Source organism: Macrotis lagotis, chromosome 7 (genome assembly GCF_037893015.1).
Source record: "Macrotis lagotis isolate mMagLag1 chromosome 7, bilby.v1.9.chrom.fasta, whole genome shotgun sequence".
NCBI classification, from domain to species: domain Eukaryota; kingdom Metazoa; phylum Chordata; class Mammalia; order Peramelemorphia; family Peramelidae; genus Macrotis; species Macrotis lagotis.
The window spans coordinates 194,498,382-194,513,292 of NC_133664.1; positions in this window are offsets into that span (position 1 = coordinate 194,498,382).

Consider the following 14,911-nt stretch of genomic DNA (forward strand, 5'->3'; position numbering starts at 1 on the left):
CTCTCCAGCCTCCTGGGCTTTACTGCCCCCTTTCCCCCAAAGACATTAGACCTTCAGTGAAGATCTCCACAATGTCTATCTGAAAACTTCTTTGAATCTTCTTTTTCTTGATGGTATCTAACTTGAGTGTCAGAATAGAGCCTTCATTTATCTTTGGTAGTGAAAAGCTCCAGGAGCATGTTAGCTTCAAGCTGCCATCTTGGCTCCACCTTAGAAGTTTCCAGTAGAGCTATAATTTGTTCAGGTAATTTTGGAAAGTTTATTTGAATTATATAATACATATTACAAAAATTGTTCAAATTTAAAAAAAAACACCTTTGGTTCATCTGAATAATCATTTTTTAGTACTCAGCTTAAATATTACCCTCTTTCTTGTTTTTCTGGGAAATTGAGAGCTGGTCATAATTCAACTATCAAAATGGACTCAAAGAAGGTCAATTTCCCTTGCACTACTTAAAATACTGTCAAAATTGTACTTTATCAGCCAAAGTCTCTGGGCTTAAAGCCAGTGTTCCCATTTCAGTGTTAGTACTTTGCAAATATGCTTATCCTAGTTATGGACATAAATTGAATTCATACGGCATGTTTGGTTGTACAATCACATTTATATGGGTCATCTCTATCTGTGTATCAGTCTGGAGACTGAAGCCCTATAAAAGTTCTTGGGGAAAAAAAATCAATAAAATATTTCATCTGGTCATTCCTATCACCAATAAGAGGTCCTGTGCAATAGGTTAAAATATAAATAAGGAAAGTATGACTGCCAAAATTATAGTATACTATCACCATTCTTATTCTCTGACAAACCTATTGGCATAGATTTCAAAATCAATATTCATAAGATTTATCCAAAACCAAACAACCTCATCAAGATGCAAAGGAGACCAAGTAATAACCTTCCAGGTCTGATAAAGATTTCTGTTTAAATAGGTGTATGAATATTTAGTATATGAATGCAATGCAATATCAATAGAAGTCAATGAATATTTGTTTTACATAAAATCGTCACAATCTTTAGAGGTGCTTAATTCATTGCTTCAGGACCTTATAGACCAAAGTGTTTTAACTTCAAAAATATCCTTACCTATTTCTTGCATCACTCCAAGCATATCAAAATGTTCTGCACTATCCTTCAGGTTTTATTCCAGCATCAGCTATTTGCTGAATTGGAAAAATACCATTTAGAGGAGATGTACAAAAATAGGCAGGTAACATAATGCTGTGGGGTACTTGCATTTCCAAAGTGTCTATGTGGAGCTCTTCATCTGTACTCTAAACTTCCTCTAATCCAATCTCAGGCAATCCACTCTATTAGTGGTTATCAGTAATCTACTGGAATACATCAGTGATTTCCAAGAGATACAAGTTGCAGAGGTATCATGATATAAAGAATCAATTTATCTCAAAAACTATCTGAAGATACCTGGATTTGTAGAAACAATTTGTGATAAAGAATAACATATCCAATCTCAACAGTTCCTTTCTATACCCTGGTGCCATATGTATTTCTTCAACATAACCAATGAAGGAAAAATTTGGACAACTCAGAAGGAAGACTCAAAATGAAAAACACATTTAAGACATGGAGATAATATAGAAAGAGAATGAAATAGAACCTCATCTATGTCCACACTGACCATATTAAATTATATTTCAGACTGCCTAATAACTCTATCAGTTCCAGATCTACAGGGATTTGTTTTTAGTAGATTCAGTTTCATTATCATCTATATTTTTGTGTAGGAAGGTACACTGTCAATATTTTGATGAATCATTTCTGTCAGTCACAGCTTTATACTCAGGCTCAATTGTCTACCCTTAAAACAGGTGAAATACCTGTGTCTGAGAGAGGAACTATTTCAAATACCTACTACTTTTTCCACTCACATCTATACACAATTCACTACAAGCCAGGAAGTCTTCCTTACTTAGACTCTACAAAATGTGTGCTGTGAGACAGCAAATTTAAAAGACAGGAGTTAAAATGTGTAGCTGTTAAAAAAAATGTAAATCCACTTAAATTCATATGAAAAGGGACAAATCCACAATTAGGTAGATAAGGTTCTCATTTATGCCATATCCATGGAATGTGTATTGTGTAAAACAGAAAGGGAAGTGCTAAACTCAAGGAGTTATTGATGAAATTCTATGTTACTGTAAAGTTGTCATTTAGGTAAAGTCAACAGAGGAGGTAGTTTGCCTATTGGTTAGGATCTGTCAAGGCAGAATGGAAAGAGCTCCTAATAACAGGTTCTCTTCCTTAAAACCTAAATCTATATCTAGAAGTGCACCATTAAAGATCATGCTGTATGAATCCAAGTTATTTCCTTAACAAGACAGGCATATTTGAAAAGTACTAACACTGAAATGGGAACACTGGCTTCAAGCCCAGAGACTTTGACTGATAGAGTACAATTATGACAGTATTTTAAGTAATTCCCTTTCAAAAGACTTCAAACTTTTATGAAGTTATAATACCATTGAACTAGTATCAGTAACTTACCATATCCTGAATTATTGTCCTAAGATGATTTCAGTTATCTAGCAAGGAAATGAAAAGTAAAGTAGGCAAATTTTGATGTGAAATGGACAAAGATAAAAATCTAGGAACTGAGAGAAAAGTTTGATAAAAATCTACATGATGACATTTAGTGTTTGGAAAGTTGAAAGAATGTAAATTCCTTAAGGTCAAGAAAAATTGTATTTTTCTCTTCATATCCCCTGAACCTAGTGCAGTGTTAAGACAGAGTAAATATTAATTATATGATTTTCAATTGATTAATTCATTAGAAAGAGTATCCCACTAAAAGATACCTGGAGGAGAGCAAATAGAAATAACATGAGTATGCCAAAACAATCACTCCATGCTTCATGACTTTGACCATATAGTAATTAATGTTTTAATTTGATTATATGTTTTATAATGATCCTTTAAAACAGTTTTACAAATTTCAGCTAAAGAGCATAGAGCATAATAGAATAATATAAGGGTCTAATTTGAATTAAACATTGCAAAATTAAAAATAAAATTATTTTATTATTCTTTTATTTCTAAAACTGAAACACTCAAAAATAGAACTATGGAGAAAAATATGCTTATGAAATGTTTAAATAGCATGCATAATTTTTTTTAATATTGCTTATAATAGACAATGTACTGCATTCTTGCGCTTTACAAATACTTTAAGTATTGTTCCCATCATCACACAAATCTCTCTGAATGATACTACTTATTTGAAATTATGGGTCATCATCTACTAAAACCTTCCCCATCTAATATATTTACTTTTACCATCTAACCAGATGCAATATCAGTTGAAAAGTCATTTAAATGAACAAGTGTAATGTAGTAGATGACTAGCTAGATCCATCAATTCACACTCAGAAAAAAAAAGGTGTGAAATATATAGAAGTACAATACATAAAAATTACAAATTAGCAAAAAAAGAATGGTAGTAAAATAAATCAGGAACATGTCTTGAGATCATTATGGTAAGAGTACAGATGTTACAGAACCATCATTTTTTTATATATCATTTTGTTTTCTATTATTTTCCATTGAGCTTTTCTGTTGTTGTTTCTAGTAAGTCTCTTTCTCTGTCAGGTATTTTTTTCTTAGTGTCTCTACCATCTGTTAGATACCTCTGTAACTTTCATGTTTGTAGAATTTTCTCATATAATTTTCTGATTTTAAGCTTCTTCAGAGCCATCTTCTGTTTTTTGCTACTGTTTGATAGGTTGTTGTGCATGAAAGACTCTCCAGGCAAAGGAAGATAAAAGCTTTCAGTGCTTGGGTTTAAGGGATATGAGCCAGCATATTGAGCAAAGAAGTCAACAACAACCTGTAGTGTCCTAGTCTATATTATATGTGTATGTATTTGTGTACATATCCTTATACATATGCACATATTCACACACACACACACACAAACACACACACACACACACACAAACACACACACATACATTTGTTCTTTTGATTACTTTACTCCTGGTGCTGAATTGGGATGCTTGTCTCCAATCACCTACTTGACATAGGATTAGAAAATTTATTTTGATTTCAGTTAACTGCTGATTGTCAAGTTTTTGTCAATGGGGATGGGGGGGGCATTAAATCAGAGAATCTATCCAACAAATCTCACAAGATTTAGTGAAGCTGAGTCAAAAAGTTTCCTTTTGGCAATCATAAATCTCTCTAATTGGGATGCTAGTAAATCTAGGGGCAAGAGCTAAAGGACTCAATAAATTCATCAAGGCCATTAATTCTCACTCTTATTCTGCATTCTTCCCTTTAGCTTCAAAATTACTAGCGTTCTAATTTATATATTTATTCAATTAATTACAGTCCTTAAAAGGAAAGTAAAATATTTTGATAACAATTATTCATTTTGTTAAATCCAGGACTTCTGGATTTCTGACTAATATTTTAGGATTTAAACTATGTTGCAAAACTCTACATTAATGATCTTTGACTCTAATGGAAACAGGGTCCACTATGCTATAAAAAAGTATGCTAGAGGTGGTTATATGGCATGGTGGATAGAGCACTGACACTGGGGTAAGGAGAATCTGAGTTCAAATTTGGCCTCAGACACTTAATACTTACTTACCTGTGTGACCCTGGGCAAGTCCCAATAATCCCATTGCCTTGCAAAAATCCCCCCCCCCCCAAATAATCCAGGCATGTAATTTATGGACATAAAAATAAAATATTTGAATTATGGTTTCTATTGTACTCTTTTGTTAAATATTTCCCAGTTTTTAACCTGGTCCTGGCTGTACTCACAAGTGTTGGGGGTTACTGTGGTCTGGAATAGATTACCAAAGTTTACATTTTTCAACTTCGAATACTGAAAATTCAAATGCATATGAATACAAATGCAAATTCAAGTAGAATTCATTATTTACACTAGTTGAGCCCTAGTTAATATGTAATAAGCTCAAATATATGGCAATTATTCCCTATTGCAGAGAGAAATGGAGGAAGTATATAAAAATTAATGACTTACTATGAAAACTATTTGAAGGATAAATTTAAATTAGCAGAATTTGAGAAATGCAAATCAAAACACCTCTGAAGTTTTTCCTCATCCCTAGAAAATTGTAAAATATAAGAAAAAAAATTGGAATATGCAATATTGGAGAGAGAGAGGAGAAAAACAGGCACCTTAAAGTACTACTAGAGTTTTAGATTAGTTCAATCATTTTAGGAAGTGATCTGGAATTTTACTGAAAATAAGTTACCAAAATGTGAGATTTTGACCCAGAGACTCATTTCTAACATATTTACCCCAGAGATTAAAGAGAATACAACTCTTCATGACTCCATTTGGGGATTTCTTGACAAAAATTCAAAAATGGTTTTACATTTACTTCTTTAGATCATTTTACAGTTAAAGAAACTGAGGTAAACAGTTTTGAAGGACATTCTCAAGATCTCTCAGTTACTAAGAGTCTGAGACCAGATTGGAACTAAAGAAAGTGAGTCTTCCTTGCCAAAATAATGAAGAATAAAATGAACATAACAAAGAGAATATTTTATACAGTGATAGCAATATGAAGACATTGAATGAATAAGCAATCTTTGCTTACTATATGTATTAAAATTCACTATGCAGAAAAGACTTATCAACACATTTCAACATCCAGAGAAAGAAATATTAAATGGAATAATGTATAGAATAAATTTTTATTTTTTAAAATAGATTCATCTATTTATTTTTATCCATATGCAAATGTATCTTTTTAAATTACGAAATTTTTTCCACCCTCCCTTCTCACCCCACTCATATTGGCAGTGAATAGTCAGGTTTGCATTATACGTATATATTTTGTCTAAACTTGTATACATATATATTTTGTCTAAACCTCTTTACATATTAATCATTCTTGATATGAGGAATTAAGATTAAGGGATATGAGATAATTTTTATAAAGTGTTAATCATATCCTGAAGGGTTGGTTTTTCTTTTTTCTTTTATGGTTTTCTCTTGTTTTTTTCATCTTCCTAAGGATGGGGAAAATCTGTCTGTAGCTGGTCCAATACAGTTGTCTTCGCTCTCTGAATTGCTGAGAGGAGCAGTGGATCATCACACAATGTTGATGTTAATGTGTACATTGTTCTTTTGGTTCTACTTCTTTCTCTCAGCATCAGATTCTATAAGTCGTTCCATGCTTCAATAGAGTCTGACCATTTATGGTTTCTTATAGAATAATATTCCATAGTATTCATGGACCATAACTTGTTTGGCCATTCCCCAAATGATGGGCATTCCTCAATTTTCAGTTCATGGCCACTAAAAACAAGAGCTGCTAAGAAAATTTTGGAAAGTAGGACTTTAACCATTTTTTCTAATTCCTTCTGGATATAGACCTAGAATAGGAATTCATATGTCAAAGGGTATGAACCTTGCACCTTGGCAATGAATGTCCCAATCCTTTCACAACTTTTCCAACATTGATCATTTTCCCTGTTTCTCATCTTGACCAATTTGATAGGTTGAGCGATACCTCATTATTGTTTTAATTTGCATTTCTCTAATGAATAATGATTAGGAATATTTTTTCATATGATTAAATATAGCTTTAATTTCTTCATTTGAAACCTCTCTATTCATATTCTTTAAACATTTATCAATTGGGGAATGATGTGTAACCCTATAAATCTGATATAATTCTCTATTTAGAAATGAGACCTTTACCCAAACTCCTAATTGTGAAGATTGTTTACCAGCTTACTGCTTCCCTCATAATTTTGGCAGCATTTTATTAGTACAATTTTTTTTTTGCTCATTTTGCATTTTATAATATACTCTAATTCTTGTTTAATCATAAATTTAGCCCCTTTCCATAGACCTGATAGATTATTTCTTGTACTATTAATTTATCTATGGTGTCATCCTTTATGCCTAAATCCTGTACCCATTTTGACTTTATCTCAACAATTTTTGACAACTAGATTTATTATCCTAGAAGTGAATTTCTTTGTATTTATCAAATACTGGATTGCCGTAGTTATTTTATTCACTTTCTTTTGAACCTATCCCAATCCACTGATACATTACTCTATTTCTTAACCAGTATGAGGCAGTTTTAATGACTGCTCTTATATAGTATAGTTTTAGATCTGGTAGAGCTAGTCTAGGCCACCTTTATTTATAATTTTTTCATTGGTTCCCTTGCTATTCTTTTTTTAGGTTTTTGCAAGGCAATGGGGTTAGGTGGCTTGCCCGAGGCCACACAGCTAGGTAATTATTAAGGGTTTGAGACCAGATTTGAACTTAGATCCTCCTGACTCCAGGGCCAGAGCTCTATTCACTGTGCCACCTAGCCACCCTTGCTATTCTTGGCCTTTTGTTGCTCCAGATGAATTTTATTACTTTTATTTGTAGCTCAGTAAAGTGATTATTTGGTAGTTTGTTATGACACAGAATAAATAATTTAATTTGTGTAGAATTTTCATTTTTATTATATTAAGTCGATCTAAGCATGAGCAATTGACATTTTACCAACTACTTAGATCTGACATTATTTGGATGAAAGGTGCATTGTAATTTTGTCCATACACAGTTTTCTGGATTAGATATGGGAGGTAGATTCCCAAGTATTAAATATTGTGTATAGCTACTTTACATGGAATTTTTCTTTCTATCTCTTGATTTTAGGCTTTTTTTGTTCATAAATAAAAATGCTGATGATTTATGTATTTATATCCTGCTAATTTGCTGAATTTGTTAACTGTTTTAAGGAGCTGTTTAGATGATATTCTTGGGTTCCCTAGGTATGGCATCATATCATCTGCAAGGAATGAAAGTCTTGCTTTGTCATTATCATTTCTGATTCCTTCAAATTCTTTTTATTCTCTTATTGCTACTGCTAGCATTTCTAATACTATATTGAATAATGATAGTAAAAATGGGCATCCTTGTTTCACTCCTGATTTAATTGGAAATGCTCTGAGTTTATTCCCATTACATCTTACAATATTTGTTGATGATTTTAGATGGATACTATTTGTTATTTTAAGGAAAACTCCATTTATTTCTAAACTTTCTACTGGTTTTTAATAGGAATGGATGTTGTATTTTATCAAAGGCCTTTTCAGCATCTATTGAGAAAATCATATGATTTCAGTTGGTTTTGCTATTGGTAGGTTTAATTACATTGAATGTTTTCCTAATGTTGAACAATCCCTGCCTGCCCGATATAAATGCACCCTGATTATGGTAATAACTTGCTGTAGTCTCATTGCTGAAATTTTATTTAAGATTTTTGCATCAATATTCATTAGGTTCATTGATCTATAATTTATTTTTTTCTGTTTTGGTTCTTCTTGGTATTGGTATCAGCACCATGTTGGTGTCATAAATCCTTGCTCTATTTTTTTTTCAATAATTAATGTGGAATAGGAATTATTTGTTCCTCAAATGTTTGGTAGAATTCACATGTAAATCTTTCTGGACTCTTAGAGAGTATAATGATGATTTCTTCGATTTTTTTTTGCTGTAATGAAATTATTTAAGTAATTTATTTCCACTTCTGTTAATCTGGGCAGTTTGTATTTTTGTGAATATTCATCCATTTCACTCAAGTTATTCAATTTATTGGTATTCAGTTGAGCAAAATAGTTCCAAATTATCTCTTCAATTTCCTCCTCATTGGTGGTTAGTTCATGCTTCTCATTTTTGATACTTCTAATTTGATTATCTTCTTTCTTTTAATCAAATTAACCAGAAATTTGTCTATTTTATTGGATTTTTCATAAAATCAACTGAATTTTATTTATAAGATCAATGGTTTTCTTGCTTTCCATTTATTAATCTCTCCTTTGATATTTTAGAATTTCTAATTTGATATTTAATTTTTAATTTGTTCTTTTTCTAGCTTTATTTTTGACAGCATACCCAGTCCATTAATCTCTTTCTCTATTTTATTCATATACACATTTTGAGATATAAACTTTTACCTCAAAACTGCCTTGGTTGCATCCCATAAATTTTGTTTTGATGTGTCATTAGTATAATATCTTTGGATATTATTACTGATTATTTCTATTAGTTGCTGTTTCATCCACCTGTTGCTTAAGATGAAATTAAATAATTTCAAGTTAGTTTTTGATTTATCTTTCCATGTCCCTTTGTTACATATAATTTTTAATGCATTTTAGTCTAGGAAGTGTGTATTTATTATTCCTGCCTTTTTGCATTTATATAAAAGTACCATAGTGCATGGTCAATTTTGGTGAAGTTGCCATGTACTGCCAATAAAAGGTATATTCTTTTCTATCCCCATTAAGTTTTTTCCAGAGGTCTATCATTTCTTTGTTTTCTAAGATTTCATTCACCTTATTAACTTCCTTCTTGATTGTATTATTGTCAGATTTATCTAGTTTTGAGAGAGGGAGATTGAGATCTCCCATTATTAAAGTTTTGCTGTCTATTTTTTCTTGTAATTCACTTAGATTTTCCTCTGGTAATTTGGATGCTATACCACTGGGTGCATACATGTACAGCATATTGTAGGATTCTATTTTTTAATCCATACTGCTCTCTGCTTCCTTTTTTGGGGACAGTTCATCCAATTTACATTTACAGTTAATGTTAATAATTCTATATTTCTCTCCATACTATCTTTCTCCATTTATATTTTTCTCTTTCCCTTTCTCTTTTTTCTTCTTCATCAAAATTTTACTATTTCTTTCCCCTTTGACTTTTCCTTTAAAAATTTAACTTTCAGTTTATTTTCACATATAGCATTCCTTCCCTTTTATCAGTCCCTTCTTTACTTATCATTCCCTTTTCAAGTCTCTGCCTTGCCTGAAGATTAAGATAGATTTTTAAATACAAATCTGAATATATCTTATTTCCTCAATGGAATAAATCTATTGAATAGAATTTACTCAACATTCACATTCCCCCTTCTTTCCCTCTAATATTATTAATCTTTGTGCCTCGTCCTTGGTGATGTTTATCCCTCTGATATTATTAATCAGGTATCATCAGTTACTGTTCAATTATTTGATTGCTTGTTAAGCTCTTATTGTTATCAAGATATCACAGATTGTTTACTTGAGTGCTTGAAAAGGAGCATTGATTCAAATTGAATCAACTTATGATTATAATCATTTGTGTTACCTTAGCCCTTTTTCCCAAGTATCTTTCAAGTATACCCAGTCCTTCTTAAAAGCTAAAGTATCATCCAAAGCCATATTATTTCTTGAACCATTTTTGCCCCTCCCCCAGCCCTATTTTCTTTCTCCCATTAACTCCTGTTCTCCCTGCCCCAGGTAATTTACACCTTGTTAAGTGAAGCAAGGCCCATTGTGTCCCCTACTTTACCTCCCCCTCCCCACACAGGTACACCCCTGCTTTTTTCAGGATCTCTTGTGGCAAACAAACAAAAAAAAACATAGTGATGTCATCTTGTTTAGTTGTATACAATTTGATAGTCTTGACCACCATTTGTCTTGTTTTGCTTTTCCCTTCCCATTTTCATTTACCTTTTTTATGTAAGTCTTGAGTTTGTATATTTGGCAATTGAATTTTCTGTTCAGTTCGGGGTTTTGTGTCAGGAAATTCTGGAAGTACTCTATTTTTTTTAGCATCCATCTTTTTCCTCTAACAGTATATCCTGAATTTTGAAGGGTAGCAGATTCTGGATTGTAATCCCATGTTCTTTGCTCTCCAAAATATGCTATTATAGGTCTTAGGATGCTTCAGTGTTGAGGCTGATAGGTCTTGTGTGAGTCTGATTCTGTTTCCCTTATATTTGAAATGTTTTCTTTGTGTTGCTTACAGTATACTCACCATTATTTGAGAGTTCTGGAATTTGGCTATTACAAGCCTTGGAGTTTTTGTCTTGGGGTCTCTTTCTGGTTCTATGGATTCTTTCAGTGGTTATATTGTTATCTTATTCTAGCAGATTTGGACAGTTTTCCCCAAATAATTTAAAGCATGATGTTTTCTATGTTCTTTTCTTGATCCAGGCTTTCTGGTAGTCCAATGATTAGTAGATTGTCTCTCTTAAATATATTTTTCAGGTCATTCATTTTCCCTAAAAAAAGTACCTTTTCCTAAATGGTACATGACATTTTCTTTCATTTTTTAAGCCTTTTTATTTTGTTTGTTAGAATCTTGTTGTCTTGTGCATTCGTTGATTTCTATTTCTTCAATTCTGATTTTTAAGGATTTTATTTTCTTCAATTAGCTTTTTTTGTTTGCTTTTCTAGTTGTTATTTTTACTTTTTTTTAGGTTTTTGCAAGGGAAATGGGGTTAAGTGGCTTTCCCAAGGCCACATAGCCAGGTAATTATTACGTGTCTGATGTCAGATTTGACCTCTGTACTCTTAACTTCAGGGCCGGCACTCTATCCACTGCACCACCTAACCACCCCTATTTTTACTTTTAATGGAGTTGATTTCATTGGTAAATTTTTCACAATTTTCCTGCATGACTCTCATTACTTTTTCCATTTTTCTTCTTCCTCTCTTCTTTGTTATTTTTTTATAATCTCTTTTAACCTCTTCAATGAGCTTTTGTATTTGAGTTCAAACTATAGACTCTTTTGATAATTCCCCATTAGTGATTTTTCACTGATTTCTTTCTTTTTAGATTTTTGCAAGGGAAATGGGGTTAAGTATTTTGCCCAATGCCACACAGTTAGGTAATTATTAAGTGTCTGCGGACAGATTTGAACTTAGGTCCTCCTGACTCCAGGGCCGGTGCTCTATTCACTGTGCCACCTAACTGCCCCACACTGATTTTTTCTTTAGACATAGCATTGCTATCATCTTAGTCTGTAAAGTAGTTTTCTATAATGACCACTCTTTGAGCTTTTCCGCTTATCTTTGTGTTTGTGTTTGTTTGTGTGTTTGTTTGAGTGTGTGTGTGTGTGTGTGTGTGTGTGTGTGTGTGTGTGTGTGTCTGTTAGCTCTGCTTCTGAGGTATAGAGAGTGTAGATGCAATCTTTTTTTTTTTCTGGGCCTGTGTTCTATCCCTGACTTGTTGTCAACAAAGATGTCTATGCAGTCCAGGACTTGCCTTTGCAGAGGTTTGTTTCTTCCTTTATGTTCAGGTTCTGATTTAGCAGTGATTTGTTCCCAACCTAGTCCTGTCCTTAACCCAGTGTTCTCAGAGTTCAGATTTTGGATGGGGTTGGGATCCTCCTGACTGGCTTGCCATCTAACTGCCAGGACCTCTGCTGTTATTGACCTGTCAGGACCTAACCTCCTTCTGACTCTCCCCAAATTTAAGCTGTTATCAAATCTGCCAATTTCAATTTCAATACTATCACTTCTTTGTGCTGATACTGCCCTACTTACCACTCCACACCTCAATTATAGCAACAGTCTTGTGTTGGGTCTATCTGCCTCAAAAATCTCCCTACTTGAAGATTAAGACATTAAAACACTGTTGACAGAGTTGTGAAGTATACAACCATTCTGGTGAGCAATATGGAACTATGTCCAAAGAACAATAAAACTGAGTATACCTTTTGACACCACAATACCAATACTAGACCTATATCCAAAAGATATCATAAAAATGGGGAAAGTTCCATTTATCGAAGTTCTTTTTAGAGTAGTAAGAAATTAGAAATTGAGGTAAAGCCCATCAGTTGGGGAATGACTGAACAGGTTACAGTATATGAATTTTAGGGAGTACTGTTGCTCTAAAAGAAACCATGAATGGTCAAATTGTAATTAAGCATGAAAAGAACTAAATGAACTGATGCTGAGCAAGAGGAGCAGAACCAAGAGAACATTGTACACATTACCAACAATGTGAGTTGACAAACTATGGTGAACACAGTTCCTCTCAGCAGTTGAGAGATCTAGCTCATCAATAACACCATACATATCCAAAGGAAAACAAAGCAAACAAAAACCCATAGGATCTGAATGGATGCTATGTTCACTTTTTTTTAAATGTCTCATGCTTTTCTTTCCTATCCCATGGTTTTCTTTCTCTTCTGTTAATCTCAACTTCTTATATGTAAAATGATTAATATGCAAACATGTTAAACACAGATGAAATCATATAACTTTTGCTGAGGGGAGGGGAGTGGAAAAGGAGAATAGTAGAAAAAGAGGTAATATATACATATACAAGTGGACATCTTAAAAACCTTTTATAATATGCAACTGGACAAATAAAATAATTTTTTAAAAAATCTCCACATTCCAGTTTCATCCTAAAATGCAGACCCTTTCAATGTCTAACATCCTAAGATGTGACTCTTTCAATAAGCTCTATTGTCCCCAGAATCAAATACAGAATGCTCTACCTGTCATTCAAATGTTTCCACAACAAAGCCTAGTCCTATATTTCCAGTCTTACACCTTACTCATTGACATGTATATTTTTTTCATTAGAAAATCAAAATCTTGCACTGCATTTAGTTTGAAAACCAGTTTTTTTTCAAACTGGAAGTGATTAAAGAACTGTCAATATCTATTCATAAATTAACAACTTTGGGTTTTCATTTAGAAGTGCTTTTATTTAAACATAGAGTATCAAAGAATATAGATTTCCTGCAGCAAATTTCATTATGACATTAACTTAAATTGTTTTAAAAGAATTTCATCTTCAGAATGCCAAATCAGAAAAGAAATCTAAAATTCAGAATTTTGACTTGCAACTAATTTAAAAACCCATCTTTCAAACAGGTAGGATGAAAAGAACAGTCAAATTTATTTCAGAAAGAGATTAAAGATTTTCAGCTTTTTGTAAAAGAAGTCATTTTTTTAAGATAAGGTGTCATGGCAGAGCAAAGATGGTGATGTGAAGGTAGGAATTTCTGGAAATTAGTTCTCCCAAAATTCCCAAAGTCATCAAATTATGTATAACTCTAGTGAAAATTTGGAGGGGCAGAAACCACAGAAATACTGAGTGATAGGGACGGCTAGATGGCGTAGTGGATAAAGCACCGGCCTTGGAGTCTGGAGTACTTGGGTTCAAATCTGGTCTCAGACATTTAATAATTACCTAGCTGTGTGGCCTTGGGCAAGCCACTTAACCCCATTTGCCTTGCAAAAAAAAAAAAAAAAAGACTCAGTGATACAATTTCCCAGTTCAAGATAACTTAGAAGTTCTGTGGGAAAGGTCAGTTTCACCAAGACCAGGTTTGGAAAAAGCTCCTGGGACTGCATCCAGGTTGAGTGTCTAGATCCCTGGGGGTGCCTTGGTCCATGGCATAGGGGGTAGTTTCCAGACATCCCTTCCCAGGGATCACAAGGAACAACTTGAAGAGGTGGTGAGAGAAGTCTGCCTCTACAGAGTGTGTGCAGAGGAAGAATTGGCCTCAGAGCAGCCCTGCAGCAAGAACCTGTAGTGGGAATTGGAGAAGCCAGCCTACACCTCCAGAGGACAGCCCACAGATTGTAAGGGGTTTGGGGGAGAATGCAGATGTCTCCCTCTGCTCTCCCTGGGCAGAACTCAGTTGTTTTTCCACACCCAAATGGTTGAAGTGTGAATTTCCATAGCACCATAGTCGAGCAAGAACTCACCTAACAGCTGAGGACAGGGGGCTGTGCTCATCCACATACCAAAGCACACAGGCAAGAGAGCAGTCCAAGCTGGTCTCATAAGACATTGGGGGAATTAAGGTCCCTATGGGTTGTCCCAAAAAAGCCCGCAAAGCCTTAGAAGTGAGGTAAATCAATCATAGGCTGGAGAAATGTGTAAACAACAGAAAAAGAAGACTCTTACCATGGAAAATTATTTTGGTCCCACAGAAGATTCAGATGATGACAGAAATTAAGCTTCTGTACTGAAAAACCTCCAAGTGAAATAGAAAATGGGCTCAGCATATGGATAAGCTCAAAAAAAGCTTTGATAAGCAATTAAGGGAAATAGAGGAAAAATTGGGAGGAGAAATGAGAGTGATACAGATTAATCATGAAATCCAAATC